Here is a 14,301-nt window from a genome sequence, read left to right on the forward strand (position 1 = left end):
CTTGCTCAGGGGGTCGTACATGGATGTTTAGGCTCTATTTTATTTTATTTTTTTTAAAGAAAAATCACGGCGTACGCGTATGGAAATACGTACAATTACGAGCAGGAGCTGTATGCTGATTGGCTATCAATACTCCAAACCAGGAAGTGTTGACAGCCATGTTGTTTGTCGGGAGAGCAGAGTCAGAAGAAAACAGTAAAACAAAGTTGAGAAATAAGGAAACGGGGCAGGGTTGAAACATTCTGAGCCTATAGTCTTGGTCAGTGGGTGGTATATGGATCTGGACGCGGTGGAAAAGGTGAAAAAAAAGTAGAAGTCCATTTTATTCATTAGGTCCCGGGGGGGGGGCAAATTACGTGGGCAATTTTTCTGCATAATGGGGGCTTGTAAGGTGCCCCGAGCACTGGGGAACGGCACTCCTCTGGTTTTAATTTTGAAGTGTGCGGGGGGGGTTACGGTCCTACTCCCCGCAGTCTCAGTGAGCGGCACCCCTCGGGTCTTTTTAAAAATATATATGTTTTGAGCTCTCTCTCTCCCTGTACACCTTGCGGGGAACGCCACATTTCTGGGGCAGTGATATGTAAAATGACCATCCAGCTCCAGGTACCTGCATTGTCTGGAGTTTTTTATTAATGTTGGGAGGGTGGGCTTGATAATACGTCCTTGTTAATTCCCATAGAAGCCTATGTTCTGGTGTTAACATGGGCTTCTATGGGAAATAACAAGGCCGTATTATGAAGCTCATTATCGCCGTTTTATCAGCAGTTTCCTGCCAATAAAATGGCGATAATTTTAACACGGGTCCTTGATAATATGCACCTAAGTTTACTGGTCAAAAAAAAGAGCAATGGGCCATATTATCAACAAAAGGCGATACATTATCGTCACTTTTATTGTCAGGAAACTGCCGATAAAGCGGTGATAATGGGCTTGATAATATGCCCTTGTGAATAACCATAGCAGCCCAGGTTAACATCAGAACTTGGGCTGCTATGGGAATTTACAAGGGCCTATGGTTTTTTATTAATGTTGGGAGGGTGGGCTTGATAATATGTGCTTGTAAATTCCCATAGAAGCCTATGTTCTGGTGTTAACATGGGCTTCTATGGGAAATAACAAGGCCGTATTATCAAGCTCATTATCGCGGTTTTATCAGCAGATAATGGGCTTGATAAAATGCCCTTGTGAATAACCATAGGAGCCCAGGTTAACAGCAGAACCTGGGCTGCTATGGGAAGTTACAAGGGCCTATTATCAAGCACATTATCGCCGCTTTATCGGTAGTTCCCTGTCGATAAAAGCAGTGATAATGTATCGCCTTTTGTTGATAATATGCTCCTTCATTTCTATGATAGTATGTAAAGCTTTCCTTTTTTTTTGGTGTAGCAGTTGTACTCTCTTCGCATGCTCAGCGTCGTTTCGAAGCCCACGTTTTCTTTTTCTTCAAGTGCAACAAGCAAACCTTTCTTTATATCAGTTAGTAAATCTGTTGCTTTCTTTTCCCGGTTCGTGTGTGTCATCCGCTAATGTACTTTTGTACAGCATTAATAGTCATTTTTTTTATATATTTATTTGAAAGGTAGTGCCGAGGCGCCAAACGTTCATTACGTCCACCGCCATTTTAATAGTTTCTCATCGTTGTTTTTATTATATCAGTTATATCAGTTAGTTAGAACTCAGTAGTTTTCAATCCTAGTCTTGAATATCTTACTATAGTATTTCAACATTATTTTTATTGTGGGCCGTCATACCCCTCCCCCACAAAATAAAAGAAGTATGTAGTTTTTTTAATTAACTTTTATTAAACAATAAATATAAACGAAACTTAATTATAACTATATTAGAACTGGAAAAATAACTTAAACAATGTTATAAACAAATTGTGAAATGGATTCCAAAAGGTGTCCGATTGGTAATCTGCAAAAGAAAAAAGAAAACTAGAGTTTAGAATTATGTAGATGTGAGTAAATGAGCTGAAGCATTACGGGGCATATTATCAAGAACGGCGATACAATTATCGCCGTTTCAGCGGCAGGAAAACAGCAGCTAAAGCTGCGATAATGGGCTTGATAATATGGTGTTGTGAATTCCCATGGCAGTCCAGGTTCTGGTGTTAACCTGGGCTACTATGGGAATTCACAAGGGCATAATATCAAGCCCATTATCGCCGCTTTAGTGGCAGTTTACTGCCGCTGAAACAGCGATAATTTTATCGCCGTTCTTGATACTATGCCCCTACAAGTTTTGGTAACTCTACGGTTTTTCGTGTGCAGTGTGACTCGTACATTTCAGTTCTGTTATAGTGCCGCGTTCAAGTGGTGTCTATATGGAAGTGCCTACTGCATTACTGACGCCCGTTATGGCGACTTATTTCTAATGCATTCCTATGAAGGCTTTGTAGATCTAGGCCTGTGCTTACCGTTGTATAAACCTTGCGGCTAAACATTTCAGGCAGTTGGTGTCACAACTTATTCTGAACAATTCTTCTACACATCTACACGCCGAAGACAGCAGTGTCTAAGTTTAAGAGAGAAAGAGAAATAATGTCACAGAGAGTGTGAGAGAGAGAAAACAACATTAAAACTGTGTCGCAGAGTCTGGAGTTGAGATTTTTTCTTGAAAAGTGAGATGTAGATTTACTAGCTCCTTGCATCACTTTACCCATGTTAAAAGTGACTCAAAAGTGGCGTAATAAGGTTGTGGATCTGTTTGTCAGACTGTTGTAAAGTATCTGTTGTCACTGCTCATAGGTAATTATAGATTTTACAGAGAAGCTGCTGTACACTACGCACTCTGGGCCATAATATCAAGCCTGGGTGACAAAATTATCGCCACTTAATCGGCAGGAAAGTGTCGCTAAAGTGGCGATAATGGGTTTGATAATATGCTCTATGGAATTCCAATCGAAGCTCATGTTAGATGCCCTTCACATCTAACATGAGCTTCGATTGGAATTCAATAGAGCATATTATCAACCCTATTATGGCCACTTTAGCGGCAGTTTGCTGCCGATAAAGTGGCGATAATTTTGTTGGCAAGGTTTGATAATATGGCCCTCTCTCGTTTCACAAATAAAGCTAACACTACAGTTTTACGAGTGCAGTGTACCTGGTATATTTCACTTGTTATAGTGCCGCGTTCAAGTGGTATCTATATGGAAGTGCCTCCTGCGTTACTGACGCCTGTTATGGCGAATTATTTCTAATGCATTGCTATGAAGGCTTTGTATATCTAGGCTGCTGTGCTTACCTTGTATAAAGAGTTCACCATTCGACTTGAACTCTGCTTCTATACGTCAAAGTATATTCAATAAGTTGCAGAGAATTCCATTGCTGTTGCTCGATAGCCCGTGGTTGCTTCTGAATGATGTTTGGTGAAGGAAACAAAAGGATGTTTTGATTAGTCATCGTGAACTGAGTTGCGTAGCTACTATCAAAAGTGAATTTTAATGTGGGTTCTTAATATTCCGTAATTAGACTGTTGCAGCTCCAGCAAACAAAGGAAGATCAATAAGTTAATAGAGGCCTGGGACGGCCTCGTGACGCAGAAATAAAAATACTATCATGGATGCACAATTAATAATAATAGATGTAGTACAGAAATACGACACAAATTTATGCACGCACAGTTTTTAAGATTAGAGGTGTATAGGACCTCGTGACTTATAAAGAAATATTTCAATCATGTAAGTACAATTTAAAACCATTGAGAGGTAGGAAAGCCATATGAAGGATAAAAAATAGCATTATGCATATACAATTTACAGTGAAGGCTGATGTTGTGACGTCTTCTCTTACCTTTGCTTCTGTCGTCTTTTGTCGTGTCTTGAAAGGCTGCGGTTTCGCTGAGTCTGGGGTGTTTTCGACCGTCTGTCTGTCACCGCAGCAGAGGCAGGCAAAAGAGAGCATGCTCACGTCAGTCCCCGCATTATATGGGAACCGCGGGGCTGACCAAACCAAGCCCAGGGCCGTCATTGGTAGCGTTTTCGCGGTCTGTAAGAATGATGGCCCTGGGGGACATGCCATTGGGTAATGTATTGGTTTCCAGGCTAAATGATAGCAAGCATGCTAGGTGGTGGCATGTGGGTAGTGTGGGCGGGCGTGCAACGCGCATGTGCAAGTATGAGTGTGTGCACTAACAATTAACAACATAGAGAGATGGGGGCGGTGTGGAAATGTGCGCAGGGGCAAGCCCAAAATCGGATTTGCAATGAGTCAGCACTTCTAATCATTCTCCTTAGCGCGCCCTGAGCTCTGATTTGTCACTGAGAGGGTGATCGCACCATAGTTTGTACTGCTTATCATACTCAGTGTGTACCCGCGCATACGGTACAAGTATGCTTTGACATTAAGCGTCGCATTAAAGCTTCGGTGTGACATCATGTACGGCGTTCGGTACGCGAAAGGGGGCAATGTTTCTTCTTGGTTTTAAACATGTATGTATTTAATATACATACTAAGGGCAGACATTTGTGATAACTATGAATTTTTTTAATACTTGTAATAATCATATATTACTTTTAAAAAGAATTACACAAATCGCCGTAGAACATCATGCGTACTCGTATTGAAAGATCTGCGCAAGCGCATCATAAACGTACGCAAAGCCATGTGACTTTAAAAGTAGAGATTTGATTGGTTCATAACTTTTCCTATTGCGACTGTTGAAAGTTCCGTCCCATTATAATTATTCTACTTTGACTTTCTAAGAAGAAGCATTTGTTCTGAGAATCTTCTCAAATAGAAGGAAGATCACAATAATAAGAGCAATGGAGTCATCTTCCAGCAGTTCTTCAGAGGGAGATTTAATTCCTGAAGAACATCCAAAGAAGAGGAAAGAAGCTCTAATTTGGAAGTTTTTCACTTTTCTAGAAGGTCAAAAATAGGTTAATGCTCCAAAAGTAACCTGTAAAATTTGCCAAACAACTCTTTCAAGGGGTGATCCATGAAAAAAATACTCCTTTGGCACAGCAAATATGGTGCGACACTTGAAGAACTTGCACACCAAGAACTTTGCTCGAGCTGCAAGACGGAGGTTGCACGAGAGCCCACCTGCTGCTACAGCAAGCACATCAACTGCTGCAGCAGCATTTTCAGCAAGCAGTCCACACCCACATATTGATTCTGACTTTGCTAAAGTTAAAATTCTATGCATTTATTGCGATAAACTTTTGTGTTATGGGGAACGGTCTATAGACTTGATGAAACGCAGGATGCAGGATCATTGCTGTCCTCGACATTAGTTGTTCTTTTTTTCATTCCTTTGTTCCAGTTGGAATTTGTTGAGAAAACACAACAAAAATACAAAACAAAAAAACAGTTCTTTTTAGAACTACCTTCACTGGTCAAAGAAAGAACTATATTTCTATGGTAGTGTGTAAAAGTTTGTCAGAATGAATGTGTAGTTCATAAATGAATGAATTAATATGTTACTAGTGTATGGAGAATGTGAAAGTGCAGAACTATAAGGAACTGCTACAGCATAAATCTATAAGGTGTTTATCTATAGTATACTATAGTATGTCCGAAGCACTTGAATGTATCATATGTACATACATATGTTACAAGTGTATGCTTCAATTTGCGCTGCTGGTGAAAGTGCCTGGGTGAATTTGTATGTGTTAGGGGCGGATTTACAATCTCCTTGTGCCTCTTTTACACAGCCGTTGCGTCACTTTTGTGACACAGCGGTGGTGCAAAAGATGTTTCATGGTGTGTGCTATTACAATGTGATGCATCTGGAGGGTGTATTACATTGTAAAGCGCTCCGCCAGAAGAGGCTTTTTGTGCAGAAGGGGGTGCAGCAAGGCCTCGTAAAAGTGACTGAGTGAAATGTATAACATTTTATTCAGTGACTTTTGAGCTTATGCTACGTCAAAACCTTACAAATGCTTGAAGCAGGTGTAAGGATTGATACAGCATTGTGAGCATAGGGCCCCAAGAGAATTGCTGGAGCTGTGTTATACTTGCACCCGACGTCAAGCAATAATTCATCCAAAAATTACTTTGCAATTTAGTTTTGTTATTATTTTATAATAAGAATATGAAATATAATCTAAAAAATAAAATAAATATAAATATTTATATTAAAAATATAAGAAATTAATATAAAAAGAAAGACATAATAATTAATACATTTATAAATTATCATTTACAAAACCTTTGAAATTCACTGAAAAAACCATAGGTTTCACACACGTTATAGTTAGGAATTAGCATTTAAAATACCTTGCAAATTCATTGAAATAACCATAGGTTTCACACACGTTATAGTTAGGAATTAGCATTTAAAAAAACTATGCAAATTCATTGAAAAAACCATAGGTTTCACACGTTCTAGTTAGCTGAACATTTCTCTCATACAAAACTTTTGAAATTCCTCCGTTAACTATAACTTGCGCGCCCGCATTGCACTGCTGATGACGTCACATATTACATCACTCATGACATGGTCAGTGACTTCACTCATGACATCACTGATGACATCTCAAATGACATCCCTGATGACATCACTGATGACATCATCCAGTGAATGTGTGTCTTTCTGAAAAATATATTTTTTTATATATGTATATCTAAAGGTCGATGGAAGAATAAATGGGTAAATAAGTGTCTAAATGGATGTTTTTCACTTTAAAATGCTTAGAGTATGGATCATGGGCCACAGCTATATCTGTTGGGCTAATGACACTACAAAAAAGAGAGGCAATGACAGGGACTTGGGTTTGCCATATATGCACATCACTTAGTTAAAGTTTCATCAGTCGCTGACTTTGGCTAAATCCATTGTGGACTTCCAAACTCCTTACCTCATGTTTGTGCACTGTGGTGGCAATTACCCAGGCACATTGACTTGGTAGGACTGGAAATCCTAATGAAGGATACCTTCACTGAATTGATGTTGTTTTCCCTCACACTGTCTTGGTGTACTCTAACATATGCCAAAGACACAAATGGAAGTGGTCTACTCAATTCTGTCCAATAATTGACAAAGCCATGAAACATGTTAATAAAACTTTTTCTGCTTTCCTCAGAGACCATAATATGGCCTCTATCTAGAAAAACAACCTGCGTTTTAACATGCATGGAATCTAAAGAAGTGATGGAGTTCACTTTACAGACAAAGGGAACAGGGTGTTTCTAAGAAACTCTGCATACAGTCACCAAATGCGATGCAGTGCGCGCAACGAAATTCATTTTATTTATTTATATGTTTACTTACCTGTTAAACTCTGTAATCCATACATTATTACCCCCCACCCTGCCCCTCCCCCTCCCCACGTCACCGCCCAGCCGGTACTCCCACAATCGGCCGCAGCTGCTTACAGACACTCTCAACACAAAGGCTTTTGTCAGAGCCGCTCAAGAACCCAAAATGTTGTTCATTTTCATGTTAAAAATGCTTTTATTTCGAATTCTTGAAATCTGCGACGACGTCATAATCAACGCTGCGATAACGCAAAACATATGCAAACATTCAACGAGAACCACGACATTTAAAAATTATAACTTAAAAAATTAATTCTAACTATTACAATACACACATTACTAACTTAAAGAATATGTTTGCACACATTTATTTGTAGTAACTTTTTTAAAACCGTGTTTGAACCCTACTACCTGTGTTTGTGATTATGCAGAGTCGCGATGACTTTGGTAACGAAGACGATCGCACCTTTTTTAAGAGGTGTAAATCACATAAATGCACACATTTTGAAGTATCTTAGACCGCAGGGGTTTATTATTGCACTATTTAAAGTCATATTTTTATGCGGCGTTTGTACAAAAACAACCTTTAAAACCAATTTTCCATGTTCGTGAGTACTCTGAGTATTGTGAAGATGTCGTTAACCGTGATGATTGCGCCTTTTTTTGTAAAGTGTAAAACACATATATTCATACATTTTACAGTATTTTAGAGATTAGGAGTTTAGAGTACTGTTTAAAATCATATTTTTCAGACTAGTTTTTGTAAAATTAATCTTTATAATCGATCTTCTGTTTTCACGGTGATGCCAGGTGTGGTAAATGCGTTGATGTCCGCAAAGGTACATGGGGAACCATGCTGGCGGTGGCGTCACGAATATTGTGCATAACTTGTGTCACTAATACCCATATTCGTCAAAAATGTGGTCAGAGTACCTCTACCATGACACCTTATGTCCCTTTGAAAAACAAATTTCAGCCCCTGGACCTGTCCCTGATACATAAAATGGCACCCGCTACTTTCTTTTCAGTTTGTATACAGCCAATCATAGCATTCCAGTTGGCATGCTTTTGTGATTTACCTCAAACATGTGGCAATGTTGCTGCGAGAACCATGAAACTTGCACAACATTCTGTTAAGGTTGCGCCCAGCCAATCAGAACCTTACTGCAGGCATGAGATTTGTGATTTACCTCAAAGACACATAGCGGGTTAACCGTGATCGCTGCAAAACTGTTGCGAAATATCCACGGCCAGAGATATCACTATATTGTTAGAATTGAATTTCTCAAGAACTGCTGAATGGATTTGCGCAAAATAACAAAAAGCGCAATCTGTGTAACAACATCTACCTTTCTCCCAAATTTGTTGTAATTCGATCCAGCAGATCAGGCTGTAGTTTCAACAATGCGTTCCTATGCGAATTAACATTACAACTGCACCCTTATTTTGCACCTCTATTTCTTAGTCTCCACTGCAGGGATCACCCCCATTACACACAGAACCTATTTTTACACTTTTTTGGGAAAATTTCATGCAGATTGGTCAAACGACGCCAAAGATACAGCCAAGTCAAAAAATGCTTTTCCTATAGAAACTAGGTCCTAACTATAACTACCTATATGCCTATTCTGGCGATTGCCAGTAGGATATATTTATGTTTTTCATTGAGAAAAACAAAGGTTACAGGGTGTTTATAGCTAGACTGACGTTGCACTTGTGCAAAACCAGAGACATTCAGCCATTATAGTTAGTGAGCTAGCTATAGCTCTCACCCCCGCAATGCACTGCTTATGACCTCATATATACCATCACTCTTGACATGGTCAGTGAGATCACTGATAACATCACTGATGACATCTCAAATTACATCACTGAAGACATCAGTCAGTGACTGTGAGTATTTTTTTTTTTAAGTTTGAGTGTTAAATTATATACCAGGGCGTATTGGTGAATCTTTGGGTTTATTAGTGCCTGATGATTTAGTGGGTGCTTGACTAACTGTATAAGTGAGTGATTAAGTGTCTCAGCAAACGCATGAGTGAGTGACTGGTTGTGTGAGTGTCTGCATAATTTTGTCAGTTGGTTTCTAAGTGGCTGTAGGGCTGTGTGAGTGGGTATGTGAGTTTCTCATTGGGTGAGTGATTGGTTGTCTGAGTATTTCTTTGGGTGTCTGTGTGGGTGGGTGATGAATGAGTGTGTGAGTCAGTGGCTCTATAGGTTAGTGAATGCATGTGTGTGGGGCTGTATGGGTGAGTGTGTGTATGGCTGTGTCAGTGAATTAGTGCATGTGTTATTGGTACATGGGTGAGTAACTGAGTATGTGAAAGACAATACAAGGTGAGTGATAAGGTATATGAGTGACTGTATGGTTGAGTGAGTGAATGTGAGTGTGTGCTTGTGTCAGTGACTGTATAGGTGAGTGAGTATGTGTTAGTATCTGTATGAGTAAGTGAGTGAGTGTATGTACAATTATATGGGCGAGTAAGTGGCTGTGTGATTGACAGTATTTTATTTATTTTTTATTTTTTTTTTGGTTAAAAACTTTTATTGAGTAATCAAATAAGGGTCACAAGGATGGGCCTACAACCACACGGGCCGGCCGCTAAAATCAAGGCACAATGTAAAAAAAAAAACATACGATCACTCCCGTGGTCAGGCATAAATCAGATACCAAATGTTACTCGAAAGATAGAACAGGACACAACCATTTTCTGTTATATACATACAAAAACCAACGAACTACAAAAAGGCGAATGCATACTAATCAAAGTCAGCCCAGAAGGCGGAGGGGAAACTCACTAATCAGAGAAACGAAATCACAATCGATGGGACTCGGCAAGGTGGGAAGGGGGGACAGCGGGGAGGATAGGCAAATCATAGAACAGCATGAGAAATTTCGGGAACACCAGCCTAGGGAGACAGGGTAACATCGGGTGCGTCAACCAGGGGAGGAGTACAAATATTCCCACGATATTCGTTCCACTGACCCCAAATCTTCGTCCACGCCCTGGGTCTGCCCCTAGCTACATAGACTGTCTTCTCGCGGAACATGGACCAGTCCATGTTGTCCTCCCATGCCGAGACATCAGGAGGTCTAGATGCGCCCCAGAGTTGCGCAATGTCCCGCTTTACAACCATGTATCCCAAGGTCGCCCATCTGGTCTGGGCCACAGAATAGTCGGTGGGTTCCCACACATTCAACAGGCATCGTCGGACCTCAGGCAGTAGGGCAATCCCAGTCACAACAGTCATCCCTGCAAGCACATCAGTCCAGTAGGCCGCCACCCCCGGGCACTCCCAAATAATATGCAGAAATGTAGCACTCATCCCACATCCGCGTTTGCATGGACCATCCGGGGAAAAACCCATCACAACCAGACGCGGACCCGTAACATTCACCCGGTGGAGGATCTTAAGCTGAACCAAACGGAGACGGGCAGGGATGGCGACCTCTTTCGGAGAAGAGAGTGCCGACTGCCAATCCTCATCATCTAATTCCAGCCCGTCGCCGACCCAAACCTCCCTAAGTCGGACAAGTAAGTCGGCGCGATTATTAATCAGCTTCTTGTAAATCAGGGAGATAGTGCTATCAGGAAGGTAGCCATCCAGAATGCGATTCTCGAGAGGGGTGGACTCGGGGAGGGCCACACCAGGAGTCAGAACAGAGGCCAGGGCATGGCGAACCTCCAGATACCGAAAAAATTCCCTATCCCTCAAGTCATATTCGGTCCGAAGGGCCTCGAAGGACTTCACTCCACCGTTCACACAGACATCTCCCACTCTACATATTCCAATCATATCCCAGCGGTCAAAGCCCTTAGTAGACCAGAGACATCCCAAACGCTCAGAAGCATAAAGCGGAGTCGCCAGTGTCAGCCGATTCTCCCATCCCAGACTCACACTCGCGGCGCGCCACACACTGACTGCAATCCTGGACGGGCCCGTAAGATGGCGCCCAGCCGACTTGGAATAAAGCGCTCTATTAAAATCCCCTCCCGGTAGCTGGAGTCTATCCATTTCAAAGGCCGGATCCCGACCCGGGGAATACATTGCGTGGTTAATGGCAGACAGTTGGGTAGCCCAATAATATCTTTTGATATCAGGGAGCGTCATGCCCCCGTCATACCAAGGGATGGTAAGTTTCGCAAGGGCGATACGTGGACGCCCGTCCCAAATCAATTGCCTTTGGAGACTCTCAATCTCTCGGAAATAGGTAGCGGGAACGTCATCATAGGAATTCTGAAGTGCGTATAGGAATCGTGGCAAAGACATCATTTTGAAAAGGGCAGCCCTGCCCAGAGGAGACAGGGGTAACTTACGCCAGCGGGCCACATCCAGTCGCAGTCTAGGAAGCGGGGGGAGGAGATTACATTCAAACCGGAGTGAGGAGTCCAGCGTAATAAAGATCCCCAAATATTTGAAGCCGGACTGGACAACCTGGACAGGAAATCTATCCGGCAACGGGGGCAGAACACCCGAAAGAACATACACACAGGACTTAGCCCAATTAATAACCAGACCAGAGTTAGCGCCAAACGAAGTGAGAACGTCAAATAGGACATTTAAAGATTTGCGCGGGGAAGTAAGGTAAAGAAGAATGTCATCCGCGTAAAGCGAGACGCGATCCTCAAAATCTGGTGACCAATGGATCCCTTTGAGTGAAGGTTCCCATCGAAGCCACGCAGCTAACGGCTCCAAAGCAAGAGCAAAAAGTAGAGGAGACAAGGGGCACCCCTGTCTGGTCCCCCTACCAAGGCCAAAGGGAACAGAAACTCGACCGTTAACCACAACCTGCGCCAAGGGTTCGGCGTATAACAACTTCACCCAACCAATAAACCCAGGACCGAAACCAAACTTCTCAAGAGCCGCCCAAAGATAGGGCCACTCTATCGTATCAAAGGCCATCGAGGCATCTAGCGAAGCCAAAATGGCCGGCTCCGTCAGAAGCCCCGCCCTCGCAATGGCTCCGTGGAGACGACACAGATTAAGAGCCGTGTTACGATGCGGGATAAATCCGGATTGGTCTGGATGAATCAAACTGCTAATAACCGTCAGGAGGCGGGTAGCCAGGAGCTTAGCCAGAACCTTGGGCTCAACATTCAACAGGGAAATGGGCCTATAAGACGAACAAAGGTCCCGGGGTTTACCTTCTTTAGGAATAACAACGATCGTAGCCAGACGCTGATCATATGGGAGAATACCCCGCTCCCGGGACTCCAAAAACATGGTACGAAGAAAGGGCGCTACCCTGTCAGGTACAACTCAATCGGCAATCCATTCGGGCCCAAAGCCTTGCCCGAACGGAGTGAGCGAATGGCAGTCGCTATCTCGTCCGTGGAAAAAGGGGAGTCCAAAGAGACTCGGTCTAAATCGGAGACACAGGGCAGAGCTATATCACGCAACACGAGGCGAGAGTCATCCACATCCCGGTCAGACACAGGGGAATAAACCACACGTAAATAGTCCGCAAAACAGTCCACTACTCCCACCGGGTCAGTCACTCTCACACCATTCAGGGTCTGAATCACCGGCACCACACGATTCGCCCTCTCCTTCTTGTCCAACCACGCCAGCAATTTACCCGCTTTGTCCCCCACATCATACAAACGACCCTGTTGCTCCCGAAACATCATTTTAGCCGCATCCGTAACCAGAGACCTATACGCAAATTGTTTCAGACCCAAGGCGTGGAGTTTATCTGGAGTTACAGCCGATTCCAAGTCAGCCTCTATCCCAACAATTTCCCTCTCGAGTTCCACCACCTCCCGATTTCTCGCCTTTTTGGATTCAGCAATAAGGGAAAGGGCCTGCCCGCGGATCACCGTCTTAAAGGCCTCCCATAGGGACACCGCAGAGGAGACGGACCCCTCATTGTCTAAAAAATATTTGTCCAACGACTTGATCAAGAGACCACGGGTCTCGGGGGAGGTCAGATACCATGGGTTGATGGGAGCCACCCGGCCCGCCGCCTCCACCCCCACCTCAAAACAAAGCCAAAGCGGAGAATGGTCGGAGATGCCCCGGGGGAGGTGTCTAATCTTCCGAACAGCAGACGACTGCGCCGCAGGCATCAGGAAATAATCCAGTCTAGACAGACTCCCATGGGCCCCGGAATGGAAAGTGTATTGAAGCTGAGTAGGGTGCATAAGTCTCCAACAATCCACTAAACCAAAAGTATCCAGGAACCCACCCAGCCACTGTTGGGCCGAAGGAGTGTCCCTAGGGGGGTGACGATCATGTAGACCGGAGAACACAGAGTTAAAGTCACCTGCAATGAAAGGAGTACTATCTGGGAGGCTCAACAACACTCGGCCCAAATCGGAAAAGGTAGAGGTCTGTAGACCGGGGGGCACATAAACGGTAAACAGGGAAAGGGTCCGACCCTCATAGCGTCCCACGAGGACGGCGTAACGCCCCCGATCATCAAGAATCACATCATCAATTGCCAGGGGGAGGGAAGCCCGGACAAGGATACCCACCCCCCTGGAACCCGTGGTAAACCCCAAATGTGCGACGAGGCGATAGCCCCACCTGTTCATTGCACGACAAGTATTGCCCACTAGATGAGTCTCCTGCAGAAAGACAATATCTTGAGACAAACGTCGTAGACATCGCAACACCACACCCCGTTTTATACGATCCCCCAGACCATTGACATTCCACGAAATAAACCTCAACCCGCTACCCCCCATCCCACACAGTGATGCCGGAACCCTCCCCCAATGAGCATGACATCGAAAACACCATTAGCAAGATAGAATCGCCTTGAAAAAACAAAACACAAACATCAAACTTCCCATCAACCCACCCCCCAACTACCAAGAAAACACCCCCCACCCTGCACCCCTGCAAGAAGCTAAAAAGCCACCCCAACATGCAGTGTGCCTGTCGCCCAAGAACCCCCATTCTACAAAAAGACCCCGGAGGAGGAAAGGCCCTGTCCCACCCGCCACCCCGATCAAGATAAAGAAGGAGGAAAACACACAGAAAATAGAGGCACTTAGGCATAAAATCCCTGAAGAAGTTACGTAGCACAAAGACCGGGGCATAGACAATAAGTTCAGCTCTCTATACCACCCTCGGCACCACCCAG

This window comes from Lissotriton helveticus, chromosome 6, assembly GCF_964261635.1.
Source record: "Lissotriton helveticus chromosome 6, aLisHel1.1, whole genome shotgun sequence".
Taxonomy (NCBI): Eukaryota; Metazoa; Chordata; class Amphibia; order Caudata; family Salamandridae; genus Lissotriton; species Lissotriton helveticus.